The sequence below is a fragment of the Protopterus annectens genome, chromosome 12.part0, assembly GCF_019279795.1.
Source record: "Protopterus annectens isolate FY-2018-M chromosome 12.part0, PAN1.0, whole genome shotgun sequence".
NCBI classification, from domain to species: Eukaryota; Metazoa; Chordata; order Ceratodontiformes; family Protopteridae; genus Protopterus; species Protopterus annectens.
Genome location: NC_056746.1, coordinates 330,549,448 through 330,566,652, shown reverse-complemented (window position 1 = coordinate 330,566,652; position 17,205 = coordinate 330,549,448). Strand labels below are relative to the sequence as shown.

The 17,205-nt window shown below is 38.3% G+C and overlaps 1 protein-coding gene and 1 non-coding gene across 4 annotated transcripts in view; both read left to right on the top strand.

The window, feature by feature from the left end:
- LCMT1 (leucine carboxyl methyltransferase 1) overlaps window positions 1-17,205 on the top strand; it is a 433,670-nt gene that overhangs the window by 43,469 nt on the left and 372,996 nt on the right. The window lies entirely within an intron of this gene.
- TRNAQ-UUG lies at window positions 5,145-5,217 on the top strand. The gene has a single exon. It is a non-coding gene; the product is annotated as a tRNA-Gln (tRNA).

Genomic DNA, 17,205 nt, shown 5'->3' with positions numbered 1-17,205 from the left:
TCAGGAGTTGGTAAAAGAATGACATCCATATGGTCTTCAAAATATTATTGAGGAATATACTAGATCACGAACAACATTTACTAAACCTAATTGTATATGAATATTGTAAATGGATTTCAGTTTAATAGTCACAAGGTCATACTTTAGATGTCTGATTTGTGGTTCACTGCTGCATTTATTACTTTAAGGAGCATTGCTAGAGGTGGCAGCCAGACTTCAGAGCCAAGCAATCTTTCTCCAAGACTGGCACGTCACCTTTACTGCAGATGTCTCCATACTCCTGGTATAAAGGGGGACATGTGGCTGGCCGTCTTCTCTTCTTTCTTGCTCCGCAAGTTGCATACAGTACAAGGCATCAGTCAGTCTGTTGAGTTACACCACTACCTGGACTCGCATATCACCTGGATAAGTAACCCTGATGGAGAATCTCCTTTCTGGTTTTGTAGAGGTAACCTTTGTTTACTTGGTCTGATAATTGCCAGTCTTTTGCTTTAGTTTGTCTTAACGTTTGGGTGACTTTCCTCTGGAATGGATCTATCTGGCATGCATCCAGAGAAAGCGTGTGAGCATTTGACAGATTTAGTTCAAGAACAGACACAGCAAATGAGTGTGTTGCTGGGTTTGGAGCACAATGTAAGTGTTTGTGAGATCTGTAAGGAATTAAATCTCCTGTGCAAGGTTATGGACCTAAACACTTTTAAGGCATACCTTAGGAAAGATTTTGCTTCCTTATACCTGAAGTTTTTCATATCTTCTGACAAGAGCAACCTGAACACTTCCTTCATGAGAGAGGGGAAGTGGAAGAAAAAGCTGAAAAAAGGCCAGGGAGCTAGATGGCTTCACCAGGCCTTTTAGGTCTGAGAGTGTCAGTAATGTGGAGATGCTTGATCACTCCCCCACCCCGCATCGAATGTCTTCCTTGGCAGAGACCTCTGGTAGTGCCCCTCAGGAGGTCATGATACAGTCTGAAGAGCATGTATTTCGCCAGACTGAAGTACTGTCAGAACTTACTGGAGAGAATAAAGATTTGTCTGGCCAGGAGTGATGGCTGCTGAAATCAGGTAAAGGCAAGGTAGTTTGCTTGTACTTATTGTGAAAGCAGATGTCCATGTGGTGGCCATTAAAATGGAGCTAGGGAAAATCCCTAGAACCCTAACAGTCACCATTTCTAAGAATCTCTCTGAAGCTTGAACCACTGCAAGGGAAGGACTGACCTTTGATCAGTCATTTGACCGCCGCCCACTCCTGCTTTCCTCCTAAGTACATGACATTTATTAGGACACGTTATTATTGTACCCAGTTTGATATGACTTGCATCAATGGCAAAGAAAACAAATGAATATTGACATTTCCATAGCTTGGGGCTATTTCTGTTAGGGAGCCAAACATATTTTCATTGTATTTTTTTTTTTTTTTGCTTTATTTATATATTTTGCAAACAGCCTTCTTCATAAAGGATTTAGGTGAGATATAGTTAATGTCTCTGTGAAGGGGAGATGCTGTGTCAGTGGACAGAGCTACCACTAACTGTCTCCTTATAAACAGATTTTAACAGCAGATGATACTTTTGGTGTCCTTTACACTAAGAAGTTACTGACTTTTTTCTTCTTGAGATGATCCATTGAATAAGCTATTTTGGAAGGGAGGTTAAATGTAGAGTTAGATGGCAGTCTGTAATTGTGCTAAATACAGTATGTGAAAGGGAACTGCCATCAAATGTGGAGTAGTATAATAGCACGTTTTGACATCACAAGCAAGGATTGTCAAACAGTGTGAAGATATGCAGAGTGGTTAGGAATTAAGTAACTGTGTCTTTAAGGGAACTACTGATAACTGTGACCAGTGTGTTGTGAACTTTGCTGTCTAAGTTGCTGTGCAGTAAAACTTTGTTTTGAAAGCGTATCATGACTGATGCCTGTTGCCCATTTATCTTGACTGTGTGTGTGTATATATACTTTTCCAGTGTATGTATAACTTAGGGTGTCAAAATTAAGCTTGATTTAATTTGCCATCAATTGCTGCGCTTTTGTTTTTCTTCAGAGTTTGGGCTGCTGAAGCTGTTTTCTGTCTTTTGGGAATTCCATAAAGATGACTTTGTTGTATTACAGTCATATGCAATATTAGGTGCCAAACTCCAGAGACTTCTGTGTAACCCATTACAGAAGCTATAGTAGCCCACCCAAATACAGGTCTGGACAACATGGATATGTAATTTCCAAATGTCTCCATAGGCAGGTGGTAGATGTGTGCTTCCAGAGACAATGTAGCAATTGTGTTCACAGACAACAATTTAATCCTAAAAAAAAACACAGTATGCTAGCGATACATATACACAGTTTCACCAGAGGCAAACGTTTTGCGTAAAAACAATGTTGTCAAGACCACTGGCAACTTATCCACCACAGATAGTGTCAACCACAGACACACAGACCAACCTATGGTGAGGCACTGAAAAGACCTCAAAGCTCAACCACACCTCAAAGATCTCCTAAGCCTATAAACCATAATCCCTATCCTCAGCAGTCTTTAAAACACTCACCAAAAGCATCACCAAACACCCCACACAGTCCTACACTCAGTGGAGCCCCAAAAGCCAAGCCCATAAGGCAAGCAAATGCATTACCCAAGACAGTTGTCATAGAGGACTCTATTGTATGCCACACAGATGCCCTACTCACCACACTCAACAAGGAGAATATTACAGTTAATTGCTTGTCTGGAGCCAAGATCCACCAAGTTATGCACGCATTCCAGTCACCACACTACAGGTTACCAGCATAATTCTATCTCTGTACATGTGGGCATTAATGACCTGAGACATACTTCTCTGGACTATATAAAGAGAAACATAGTTGATCTGTCTGAATGTGTCTCAGGCAGGCTTGTGCCTTGCATTGAGCACCACTTCACCTTCCTAAAGGATGATGCCAAAATATGCACGAAAGATGACTGACTTCAATAATTGGCTTAGTTTCTGGTGTCTTTCCAAGGAGATTCAATATTTGACAGCATGGGAGGGCATGTTTAACAAACCGTGTTGCTTTGCAAAGGATAGTCTATACCTGTCTTCCCTATGCTTCCAAATATTGGGTGAAACTTTATTCACCCCTTAGTGTTTTTTAGGCAGTGCCATAATGCCAAACCTACTAACATAGCAGATCTAGAACTCAAAGAAACCTAAAGGTGTTATCAGTGCTAGGAGCCCGAACAATAAATTCCACACCCTACAACCTTTCCTCACTCTGGAGAATATATAGACATCTGTGCCATTAACAAGACATAGTTTAAATCCACAGAAAGCACTCCAGCAATGCAAGGCTTCAGTACCTTCCACACAGTTAGACCATCAGCTGCACAGACAGGGACAAAAGGTGAATGAGTGTCTGTCTTTATTAGCAACTACCATCACTCTGTGTTTGTTAAATAGGCTGATGCCCTGGAATTTATCCATGTGTAAATCACTGTAGACAAAGTCCCATACCATATCTTAGCAAGCTATAGGTCACATTGTCTGTCCCTAGAATCCCATAGCTTGCACCTAGATCTACTGGAAACCCTCTCTATTAAACCAAATACTTTATTTTTGGGAGACATTAACTACCCCCCTATAGACTGGGAAACGTGTACACTGTTCATACTTACAGGCACATTTTCTGGACTTTGTAACACAAGTACTCTTGACCAGATAGTGCACACACCCACCAGAGGTTCAAACATACTGGACCTGGTACTGAACAATACCGTAGAGCACTGCACACCCCCAGTGTCACATCCTTACTGATTAGGTCGGGTCACAGAGTTATCTCTCTTGAAATAAAAATGAACCTGGTAATCCCAGCAAATCCTGTAATCGGAAACTATTTCAAATCAAACTGCATCCTGTTAAGAATTAGTTTGATAAATACAGTGTTGTTCATAGTTCATCTTTCATATGCGGAATTGCTCACAGAGACCCTGTACAGCCACATAAATGGCTGTATAGATGCTGTGCTAAGCCCAAAACCAACCACACTGGTGGAATCCTCACCTTAAGATATATAACAAAGGAAAAAACGTCATGGCTAAAATTAGGAAGAGCAACTCCCATAATGATAGAAACTTTAATAACTAAACAGGAAACTGAGGACTAATGAAGTCCAACAAGGGTAGTATTAGGTCAGAATAGCCTCACAGGCTAAAGACAACCACAAGGCCGCCTACAGCTATGTTGAAACCTCAAAGGCAGATCACATCAGTGCATAGAAGTGCTGGTCAGGGATGCCATCTTCTCTTTGCAGAACGGTATAGCTAATTTGCCGCCTGACAGATTCTGCACAGGCTTCACCCCCTACTCCAGCCCTGCCTCCCCCCATGAAATACCTAGTAACACCCCCCACCTGTTAACAGGGAGCAAGTCCTGGTGGTGCTTGCCAAGGCCAAAAATATAGTTTCAGTTGGCCCAGACAGTATTCCAGGGTGACTCCTAAATAGTTTGAAAAATGACCTAACAGGACTACTTGAGTCACTTTTCAACTATAGCCTCAAAACAGGCTTTGTAACATGAGAATGGAGGACTGCAATGATTATATCACTTCACAAGGGTGGACCATTAACCAACCCTAGAAATGACAGACCTATTACTCTGACTAGTCTAATATGTAAAGCCATGGAAAGAAATATATAATTGAAATAATCAACAAAGATATAGGCAACTTTTAGACACTGGACCCAACCCAGTGTGGCTTTGTCAAAGGAAGGGCATGTCTTCTAAGCCTGGTGGACTTCTTTGAGAAGGTCAGCAAGGTCATGGATGAGTGGAAAATGGTGCTTAAAGCCTAACTGGACCTGGCTAAGGCATTTGATACAATATCCCCCCACATCCCCGAGTATAGTTGCCATACTCACCTACTGGGCATAAACCCCTAGATAACTCTCTGGATTGCCTGATGGCATATAGACAGGACCTAGGGAATCAGGACTGGTGAGACCACCTTCACTAAGAGACTGGTCACTGGCAGGGTAGCACTTGGCATCTACTTTTCAAAGGTAAAGGCTAATGTCAAGGAACTTTGGCCGACCAAGTTTGCAGATTACTGCAAATTGGGAGCCATCATAGACTCCTCCTATGACACAGACCTCTTACAAAAGGGTCTAACACAGACATTTGCCATGTGGCCTAATGGATAAGGCATCTGACTTTGGATCAGAAGATTGTAGGTTCGAGTCCTGCCATGGTCGCACAACACTTAACTTACTCCTCTGGAGTGGGAGGCTGACATAATGATTAAGGTGTTTACTTCAAACACCAGGTGCAGGGTTTGATTTTGACATAGGTACTTGGATAGGCTTAGAATGACCAACAAGGGGAGTTAGCCTAGTACTAATTTATGAACCTACGAATCTATGAACAAATGACTGGTGCCAAAGTCACAGATTAAAACTCGGTGCCAAGAAAGGGATTATAATGCCTTTTAGGAAAACTGCAACCCAGGCTAATTACTTCATTAATAAGACACCTCTAAGAACTGACTTGGTAGTCGGAGATCTGGGAAAATATGTAGACAGTAATCTGGCCTTTGACCAACATGCGACCAAAATAGTAATAAAATCATTCTCTGTTGCCCAACTTATAAGTAAGTGCATGGCAGCAGATCCAAGGAGGTCAGTGCCACTATATTCTGCCTTTAGCAGACCCATCATTGAGTATCATGCCCTCTTCGGCATGTACCTGACCAGACATATGCAATAGTTGGAACTCTCACAAATGTTTCTTAACAGGAGAATCCAGGGTATAAATGCATTGTCCTTTTACAGATCACCTTAAAGCCCTGTCTGTATACTCAGTCTAGTACAGGTTACTGAGAAATGATCTATACCTGCATATAGAGCATCCTCTGATCCAGCTCTGATGGACATTTTGCACATCTGGAAATAAACAGCATCAGAACCACTAGATCCAAGGAATTAAATTTTGCTTGTGACGTATAAGATGTGTTGGTGAGCCAGATGTGTCTCATGGAATCCCTGTACCCTGGAACAGGCTCCCCATCCATATGAATTAGAGTCCATACCTAACCCTGTTTAAGCATGATCTTGATGAACTAATGAAAAATTGGAAATTCACTCCAGTTCTGTTCCCCCATGTCTCTGCCCAAATTAACATACCCCCCACATAACTTCTAGAAACTTCTTAACTAACCCCTCCTAATAAATGCCCATGATTCATAGGGACACAATTGGGTTGGTTTGCATGGCTAGGCTTATAAAGGCCCTGGTGGTCATTAGCCTAGTATATGCCTATAAGGGTTTACTTCGGCAGACCGAATTTACACTTACCCGAACTGCAGATTACTGAGACGACAACACCAAAATTGCAATAAACTGAACCATCACATTACTGAAGTTTTTTTTTTCTTTTACAGGGAAAGAAGACACTTGGCCAATATTTAACAAATAACACACCAAAGTATGTCAAACCCATCTGGGGTGGGTAAAAGTAGAGTATTACTTTTAAAGAAGAAGTGATAGAAATTTTAGGAATAAAGTTTGGAAATGAACAAGAACAACAATGGAAAGATGTGATAGTAAAACTATGTGTCCTTTGTATTTTGTGGAGGACATGGTGCTGCGGTAGTGTTGCTGCCTCACAGTAAGACGTTGTCCTGTTCGATTCTCAGCTAGAGCATCTTCTGTGTGCAGACATGCGTGAATGGCCGTACCTTCATTGAAGGTTGTGCGTCAGGGCTGGCAACTCGGCACGTAAAAATCTACTGCCAATCATTAGCGGATCGGAGTTCTGCTGTGGCGACCCCTAACCGGGAAAAGCCGAAAGACACAACAACATACAGGAAAAAGGCATATGTATGTAATTCCCTAATGTGTAAAATTACCCATTTAGCTGGTGTATGTACAATTCCATTAACATTGGAAAAGGATTTGTTAAATGTAATCTTTACATTAATTTGAGGGTCAAGACTTAACCCTGTGAAAAGAGGTACACTTAAGTAAGTGAGAAAGGAGGCTTGGGTTTGATGGATCCTGTTGTATATGTTTTTTCATTGAACATGTATAGAGCCTTAATAAATAAGAAAGAAAAAGGATTAACTGCTAATGAATATTATAGAAGAAAAACCCAAGGCAATTTGCGAAAGATTGGAGTATTTAAAAATAAGTTGTTGTGTCTTTCGGCTTTTCCTGGTTAGGGGTCGCCACAGCGGAACTCCGATCCGCTAATGATTGGCAGTAGATTTTTACGTACTGGCTTGCCGGGCCTAACGCACAACCTTCAACGAAGGAACACCCATTCATGCATGTCACCACACAGAAGACGCTCCAACTGAGAATCGAACGGGCAACGTCTAACTGTGAGGCAAAGAAATAAAAAAGTTTATTGTATAGATATGAAATAATATCAAGAAAAATATTATGGAAAATTGGCAGAGGCAAGATAGAGGAAGATAGAAAAATGTGGTATGAAAACATAATGGAAAAATTTTACTTTGTTAATATATGAAAACAAATAAGTGACTTAATGTCTTAAAGATCAAAGCAGTGAAAACAAGAATGAAGACGTTTAAAAAGTATGTTGAATGTACAGATTTTTTGTAGAGATTATCAATAGGTACATTCCCAGTTAAGGCAAATGTGCCATATAAAGCAATAAAATATGGAGTTTGTATACATTGTGGTGTATTGGAGACAGATGAACATGTCTTAAAATGTAAAAGGACTTTTGAACTGTGGAGAGAATATATGAAAAATGGTACAAGAATTGAACACTGAATATATTAATATGGATATTATTGAATACAGACATAAAAATGTAAAACAAGAAGACGTAAACAAACTGGATGCAAAAACATTTTGTGTAACTTCGATTATATGGAATGAAAGAATTAATGTGCTGAAATATAATGGAAAGTGGTTATTATCAGAGATGTTGAAAAAAGTTACATTTTAAGTTGTGGAGAGGATTGGGGGGGTTGAAATTTGAATGTAAATGTACAAGTCTGTTATGACTTCAGTAAATATTGTAAATGTAAATAAATGATGAAAACTGTACATAACGCAGGTTTGTAAGTAATAATAAAGAACCCCTACTTGTCATTGTTGCAAATAGGACCCATTTTGGAGGAGCACTTCCTGTTTCTGTTCCAAGTGCAGAGGCAGCCTGGAGAAACAGAGAGACAGATGGAGAGAGAAGGGGATGATGGAATGGTGAAAGAAATGGAGGAGAAAGCAAATATCAGGACCAGAGAATATATGCAGGATTCTGAGGAAATGTTTCAAAGAAATCCTGTTTGATGGAGATGAGTCAGCAAATGGTGAATATATAATTACAACCCACCAACTGGCATGGTTGCAGGATGACTTAGTTAAAGAAATGGTGGTGCAGTGAGACAGAAAATGCAAGAGATGTTTTCAGGGGACGTTATGGAGAAAATACAAAAGGAGGATGCAGAGTCAATCCTGAACAGTTATGGTGAGATGGAAAAGATAACATATGTAAAGAAAGTAAAAGAAGGCAAAAGTGGAGTAGCAGAAAAGAAGGCAGAAGAAAATGGAAGTACATGAAAAGGATTCGGTATAAAGAAAGCAAAGAAATGGACATGAAGTGTGGGACAATTTAATAGCTTCTTTGGGTGTAAAAGCACACGAGATAAGAGCATTTTATTCCTATTAACAAAGAGCACCCCTGCATTACCAGGCTATAATTCATACCACACCTTTCGGCCACCTAACCCAGACCAAAACACTAAAGGCGGAGGCGTGCCCATATTCATTAAGGATATCCACACCTGCAAGCTAGTTGCTCAGCATAATGCATCCGAGGTTATCCAAGTTCAACTAACTCTGGGCAAGACCGCATTTCAGATTGTAGCTTGATACAGACCCCCCATCATGCCCCAGGATTCCCACTTCTCTTTTCTTGATACACTGGAAAATATTAGGGTACAACCTAATAATGGGTGATTTCAACTACACCACTATTAACTGGGAAAGCTACTCCTGTACCAAGTCTTTTGCTCAACGTTTTCTGGAATTCATAAATTCCAACGCCTTGGATCAACTTATCCATGCCCCCACCAGGGGCAGCAGTATCCTAGACCTGGTCATCACCAACATGGGCAACCGGTGTTCCACACCAGAGGTCAATTCCTCGTTGGTCAGGTCCGACCACAAGTTAATCACCCTAGACATCCACATCCTGCCTCCACCCCCCATTAGGGAAACAACCGTAAAAAATTTCTCCAAAGCCAACTTCATGCTTCTTAAGACAGAAGTGGCAAACTTCACGACACCCATGCAGATGTACAATAGAGGCACGACTGCTGAATCCTACACAAATGCACTTTATAAGCACTTACACGAGTGCATGGATCATGCTATCTCTAACAGAACCAAGATGTTATCCTCCAAAAAAAGGAAGCCAATCTGGTGGTCTTCTGCCATAAACAAACTCTACAACAGAAGAAAGAAACTGTTGCAAAAGAGAGTAAAATCCCATGATTGGAGGAACTCCCTGGTCAGCCTCAGTAAGAAGCTGAGATCCCTCATAAAAATCCACCAAAGCTAGTTATGAAAACAAAATCACCACTGTTTTAAAGACAACCACAAAGCATTTTATAGCTATATCAAGAATCTCAATGGCAACACTCAGATCTGCTCTGAGTTACAGCACAATGACACTAAATATACAGAACCAACTGATATTGCCAACATCCTGGCAGATAGGTTCAGTGCTAACTTTACCTCCTTCTCACCCCCTAAAGGGCCCATCTCTATACCGGAAGAATGCAAAGTTCCTGTAATCATGGCTGCACAGGTAAAAACTTCACTCTCCAAAGCCAAGAACACAGTATCCATGGGACCTGACAACATCCCAGTCTGTGTTCTACACGGACTGCCGAATGAACTGCCACCCCACCTAAGTACCATGTTCAGTCATGGCCTCACCTCGGGCTTTGTGCCCATTGAATGGCGCACTGCGGCGGTTATCCCACTCCACAAAGGGGAGCCACGACAGACCCCGGGAACTACCACCCCCAGTAGCCTGATGAGCCTGGTCTGCAAGGCCATGGAACATATCATCATGGAACTCCTAAACAAAAACATTGGAGATCTACAAACTCTGGACCCCACACAGTTCAGGTTTGTAAAAGGCAGATCATGTCTCCTAAACCTGATAGACTTCTTTGAAGCAGTCACCAAAGCCATAGATGAGGGTAAGGTCATTCACACAGATTATCTAGATCTCATCAAGGCGTTCGACACCATCCCCTATTCTGGAATTATAGATAAACTCACTAAACTAGGTATAAATCGCTATGTCACAAGATGGGTTGCCAACTGGCTTACTGACGGAACCCACACTGTGAAAGTAGCAGACTCCAAATCAGACTTCAGACCAGTGACAAGTGGAGTACCACAGGGTTCAGTCCTGGGTCCTCTCTTGTTTGGTATCTCTAACACAGAAGGTCTTTGGCTAGCTACGTTTGCAGATGACTGCAAACTAGGAGCCATAATCAAAACTCCTAATGATGTGGATATCCTACAAAAGGGCCTCACTGGGACAGATGCCTGGTGTCAAAGCCATGACCTCAAGCTCAATGCCAAATAGTGCATTGTCATCCCTTTTGGTAAAAACTCTGTACCCATGAACTACCACATAGATAGTAGTCTACCTAACACCAAAAGTATGATGAGGCCTTGGGGTACAGGTGGAGAGTAGTCTCTCCTTAGATAATCACATCGTCACAGTGGTCAGGAAATCCTTCTATGTGGCACTTCTCATCACAAAAGGTTTCTCAAACAGAAAAAGAAGTCATTGTTTCCCCTCTACTCATCACTCATTAGACCCATTATAGAGTACAACGCCCCATTTGGTATGTACCTCACAAGACATCTACAACTGGAAAGGCCACAGAAATACCTCACAAAGAGGATTACTGGTGTCAAACAGATGCCCTACGCAGACCGTGTCGAACAACTCCAGCTTTACTCCGTCGCATATCGCGTACTCAGAGGCGATCTCTGCCCAACATACAAAGCTATGTCAAACCCAGAGCTGTTGGACATGCTCCACTTAAAGAAATTGTAATATTGTGTGAAAAATAGCAGAAAAAAATTACATATATACCAAGCATGATAAATATGGAGGGGAATAGAGGTGTTGTAAACTACTAGGAACTACCCAAAACATGTTTTTATGTGGAAAAGGACATTTGATAATTAACTGTGACAAAAGAAAATGGTATATTTGTGGGGAAATGAGACATGATGCAAGTATGTGAAATGAAATCTTGCAAATGTAGCAGAATTGAGCATTTATAGATGTACTGAAAAACTGAAAATGAGTAAGGAAAAAAAGAGAAGAAAATGAACAGGGAAGGCACTTTAGAAGTAGTAGAAATGGAAGAAAAATGTAATGAGAAAAAATAATAAAGACATAGACAATGGTTCTGAAATAAGTGATGAGGATATAAATTGGGAGGTAGTAAAAGAAAAGAATTCTATTGGTAAAAAGGGGAAAAGACCGAAAAAGAAAATTTAAAGGGATGAATACAAAACAAAAAAGAAATGAAATTGATGAAAAAGAATATATATATATATATATATATATATATATATATATATATATATATATATATATATATATATATATATATATATAAATAAATAACTAATGATTGGGGGCTGGCATAATGGTTAAGGTGTTTGACTCCCAGCAACAAGTGACAGTTTTTGATCCTCACCTTGGGAAGGGAAATTTTAGTTTGGTTTAGAATGACTTGTTAAGAAAGCTAGCTTAGTAATTATCTCTGAAGTTATGAAACCATGAATCTAAGGAAAAGGACAAATGAAAATTTTAGTGCTTTCTGTAAAAGTGATTAGTATTAAGAATATAGTAAGAATAAGGATTTTGGAGTGGTGTAATACATGCGATGTAGATGTAATTTGTATTAGATGACACAAATTTTTTTAACAAACTAACAAAAATGGAGAAAATATGAGGAGGAAAGACCATATGGAATTTGGGAAATGAGAGATGTTCTGGAATAGCTGTAACCTGTAGAAATGTAGTAAAGCTATTAGATGTAAATGTAGCAAAAATTGAAAAGTTAGCCATTGTTGATTTAAAATGAAAAAAGAATATATAGAATTGTAACATTATATGCTTTTATTAATTGTAAAGAAAGAGAAAGCTATTTAATCCAATTGTAGACTATGTAGTGATAAACACAAATGTTATAATAGAAGAATTATGATTTAAGAGGCAAGCGTAAAAAGAAAGGAAATGATGTAAGAAAAATGTTAGAAGTTAGAAGATGTGTTTAAGTTAAAACTTTGGGGCAAAAATCATGGACTTACAAAGGGTGTATGTACAGAATTGAAATAGATTGTTTTGTAGTATCAGAATGTGTAGTAATAGGAGAAGAGGAGGTAGTTGAAACAAGATTGTCTGATTATCTTGCAGTATAGCTTGAGATAAAGGAGAAAGAGGAATATATAAAAATAGACAAAGGAATAAAAAAGATATAATGAGGAAGCACGGGATGAAGATGGAAATTAGTAATATAGTTATGCAAAGATCATATTACTCTGAGAACATGTTATAAAAATTGGTCTGAATGGTGGATGATATTTAAGGAAGAATATAAAAATGTTTTTTTGCAGTGGCAATATGATGTGAGAATAGCAGAGAAAGAAAAATACAAAAGAACATATAACGATGTATTGGAAGGTTTAGAATATAATAGAAATTATTTTGACAAAAATAATTATATGAAGGAAATCAAGAAAAAAAAGAATTGTTATATAAGAAAAGATATTGTTTACAAGGAAAAAGTATCAAGTTACTTAAGCAGATTAGTAAAGGAAAATGTTAGTGTAATAAGAGAAATAAAAAATGTAAAAGGAGAAGTGGAAAGAACTCGTGAAAAGATTATATACAATATATGTTTAAAGAAGAAAACAAGGTAGTGAAAAAACATGGAAACAGAAAAAAAGAGAATAAAGAGTTGGAAAAGGAGATTTCTTTAAATGAGCTATATCAATTATTAGGACAAGTAAATATAGATTCAGCTGTAAGACCAGTTGGACTATGGTATGAAATGTGTAAAAATGTAAGGCATTGGCAAAAAATATTTTAAAGATTTTGAATGAATGGTTAAATGTGTATAAACATTTTTGTAGTGGAATACATAAATTCATGTGGAAGAAAGATAGAAGACAAACTGGAGACCAATAGTATTGGATAATAATAGTCATAAGATCTTTTGAAACTTAAACTGAAAACATTATAGGAGATAGCATATGTAATATAAAGGTGAACGTTTTTCAGAAATTGTTAATGATAGAAAAGTTGTGGATTATATGAATAGAAAAGAAGTGAAAATCACGATAGGAGACCTTAATAAGGCATTTGTATAATTGGGCATGAAATCTTATGGGTAATAGTGAAGGAATAAGCGAGAAAGCTAGGAAATTATGTATGTCAGCGTATAATAATAATAAAGTAAAAATACTTGCAAATGGCTGTTTAAGCCAAGAGGTATAAATGAAGATTAGTGTAAGATAGATGTACAATGAGTTGTGTACTCTTTGCTTTGCATTAGTTGTGAATGTGATGGTATGTGAAATAAGTTACAAAAAGGAGGAGGCTGGGTATATAACACCTGAAGGGTTAAGAATTCCATTTCTTTTAACCTATGCAGATGACATTATAATTACAAAAAACAAAGTTTGGATAAAAGTAATAATTTGCACAAATGAGATAGGGGTATATATTTTACAATGAATGCTATTTCTGTGTTGGGTATATGATTTGGGAATAAAGACACAAGCAGAATTTAATGGGAAAACTCTAAAACAAACCTGTCTTTTTTGGAGAATATACAAGTTATCATCCATAAAGGCTTGTTTGATAAATTCAGTACTGATGCGAATATAGCATACTTAGGAAGTGTATGTATGTTGCCAACAGTATTTGAAAAGGAATTTTTGCAGATTTTTTTTTCATTTATATGGGGTTCTAGGTTAAACCCAGTAAAAGGGGGGAGGGTTTTATGTAAATAAAGGAGGAGGAGGTTTAGGGTTAATTAACCAGTAGTATATGCTGCTTCATTAAATTTTTACAGTGTGTTAAACTGGGTAAATGAAACAGATGAGAGGTTAGAATAAAATCGTAATAAATGTTGGGGTCTGGTAAAAGAGTAAAGGAGAAAATTAGTGCCTAAACTTGGAAATAAAATCTTACCAAGAAAAAAATATTTTTGTGAAAAATAACAATTGATGCTATAGAAAAAAAGATAGACAAGTAAGGTATAAGAATGTAGTGATAAAACATTAGTATGTAAAACCATTGCAAAATCTAAGAGATGAAAAATTGAAAGCTAGAAAAATCAGAAGCAAGTGGTGTAATCAGAAAGTAGAATGTCAAAATTTTTGTGATAAATTGCCAGTAACAAGAAACATGCCATATAAAAAGAAAAGTGATAGAATGTTTAATTTGTCAAGAAGGAAAAGAAGCTACAGAACATGTGTTTTTGAAATGTGAAAGAGTATAAAAAGTTATGGGGAAAACTATATAAAGAAACATTTTTTAAAGATATAAAAGAAGTGAATAAAACAAATGTGGAAAGATTAAATATGGATATTAAGAATATATGTAAAAATATATTAAAAGAATAGATGATTATTTGTCATATGTTATATGGAATGAAAGAATAAATGAAATTATGTTTAATACTAAATGTTTTTAGAAACTGTGTAAAATCTGATGATGGTTAGAAAAAAGGAGTTGGGGGTGTAATAGGGATGAAAATTTGGTATGATTGTAAAGGAAATCATGAATATGTGTAAACAGAAAAGTTATTTTTGTGTAGAAATAAAGGATCCCTATTTTTTTTTACTAAGTACTTTGACATCTTTTACATCAACCTGAGCTACCACCAACTCAAACAGCTTCAGTTTAATGTCTCGTTCAAGTGACAGCACATTCAGGAGTGTAGCATCCCCTTATGCTGGACTGCTGTATTAGCAAAGTCTACCTGATGTGGGACTAGAATCCACAGCCCTCTGAACCAAAGGAAAGTGTGCTACCTGTTGTGCTACTGACACTACTTCATCTAGAAGTCTTGGAGTGATATTGGCACTAAATTTGTTTGCAAGTATATTGGCAATGTCTGTTGGGTCTGAAAGAGGAAGAGTAGTTACGAAAAATTCAGAGCAGTGTAGAATATTGTTTCTTATTTTTCTACCAGAGCTGAAGACAGATTTATAAGTTATCTTTGGCTTCAGAGTTCATAAGCTCCTTTAGTGGACCTGATGGTTGTCATCATTTTGTAATACTTTTGATACTAATATTGAGAAGTGGGATTTTGAGAAGTGGGATTTTGAATATGTGAAATAATTTTAAGGAAGTTTTCTTTTGTTTAGTTTGTTTATAGTGGTGGGCCACCAGGATGGTTTGTTTTTGAATCTTCCATGATTCTTGGCTCTGGTAGGGACTGCTAGCTCTGTGCATTTTTTTCTACTTTGTGTAGAATTCCTTGGAGAACCTTGCTGCTTTATCAAGGTTTCATCATGGAGTAAGTTGAGGTTAGCATGTTTGTAGTCCTTTTCAGAGGAGTTTGCTTTAAGGGCTTTTGGGAGTTTGAGGTGACAAGTTTATGGTCAGACTTCAGTGGGCAATGAGATATCAGAGGAGTTGTGCAAGAGGCAGCCATATATGTACATATTGGGTCAAGAATGCTGTTTCTTTTTGTAGGTTTATTTACTAACTGCTCAAGAGAATTTTTGTTTATTAAGCCTAGGAAGTTTTGGTCATAGCATACAATGGAAGTATGTATTTCCCAATTTATTAAAGGGTGGATAAAGTCACCCAAAATAAAAGGGGGTTTGCTAATGGGAACATCATTTGGAAAACTGATGTAATCTGTAGCAAGCTGTTTGTTGATAGTGTGATTTGTAGTTCTTTTTGTGGGCCCCTAGTGGTCTGCCTGGTGGTAAAATGTTCCATGACAAATATGGCAGCTCAGTCACTGCTGTCAGGTCTAAAGGCAAGAAAAGCAGAAAACCCTGTTATAGTGGGAGTGCTCACTTTACATTTTAAACCAAGTCTCAGTAACTGTGTAAAAAGTATTCCCAATAAGTAGTTATTTATGTATGTTTCTTTTAAATGTGTACTGGTATTATTGATTGCTGATTTGGTGCTTGTTTGATTCAAGCACAGTACATTTGTTATGTTGCAAACTGAGCTGCTGCAGGAATTTTTCTGTCCTAGAACAGCAGACGGAGCCCTCCATAGGCAACATGTCTCCTGTAATCTTAGCAATCGTTCTTACTTGTACACACACTTCATATTCTTTTTATTAGGTGAAAGTCACCAGGTCATTTCAGGACAGGACTTTTGTGTTCCAGTGGAATTTTGGCAGGATGACCCACAGAAATATACTACTTTTTATCCATTGCTTTTATATTTTCAGTTCTTCAAAGCAACACAGTTTTCTCCCCATCCTTTTTTTTTTCCTGAACACACTCTGGATAGCTTAAATCCACGGTGGTGCAGCGGTAGCGTTGTTGCCTCACAGCAAGAGGTTCTCCCATTCGATTCTCTGCTGGACTGCGGGGAGTGCCTTCTGTGTGGAGTCTGCATATCCTCCCCGCGGTTGGATGGGCGTTCGAAAGACATGCGTAAATGGGTGTGCCTTCGTTGAAGGTTGAACGTCGAGCTGGCACCTCGGCATTAGTAAAAATCTACTGCCAATCATCAGCAGACCGGATTTCCGCTGTGGTGACCCCTCACTGGGAAAAAGCCGAAAGACAAACAATGCTCTGGATAGCTTAGCTTGTATTGATTTGTAATATCTACAGTATTTAAGATGACCTGCCCTTTGTTGTAATGGCTTCTTTTTGTTTCTCTAGACTTTGTGTTTTTTTCCCACTGATTTCCTCTGTTCCGTTTTCTCATTTTTAATATTTTTTTCATCATTCTGGTTCTTCTGCTTTGTATGCCACTTTTCTTCATTGTTTTATTTGCATTCTGAATGTTCAGATTGCCATTCTTGTTGTCCTTATCCTGACATATGAAGGTTGGATTTGTGTTCCACTGTCTTCCATCATAGATGGGTGAGTGATTATAAGGGCATAAAATGCTCCCTTCCATTGTTCTATCTGTTCTGCTTGGTTATCTTCAGCTTACTGATTATCATTCCAATCTGA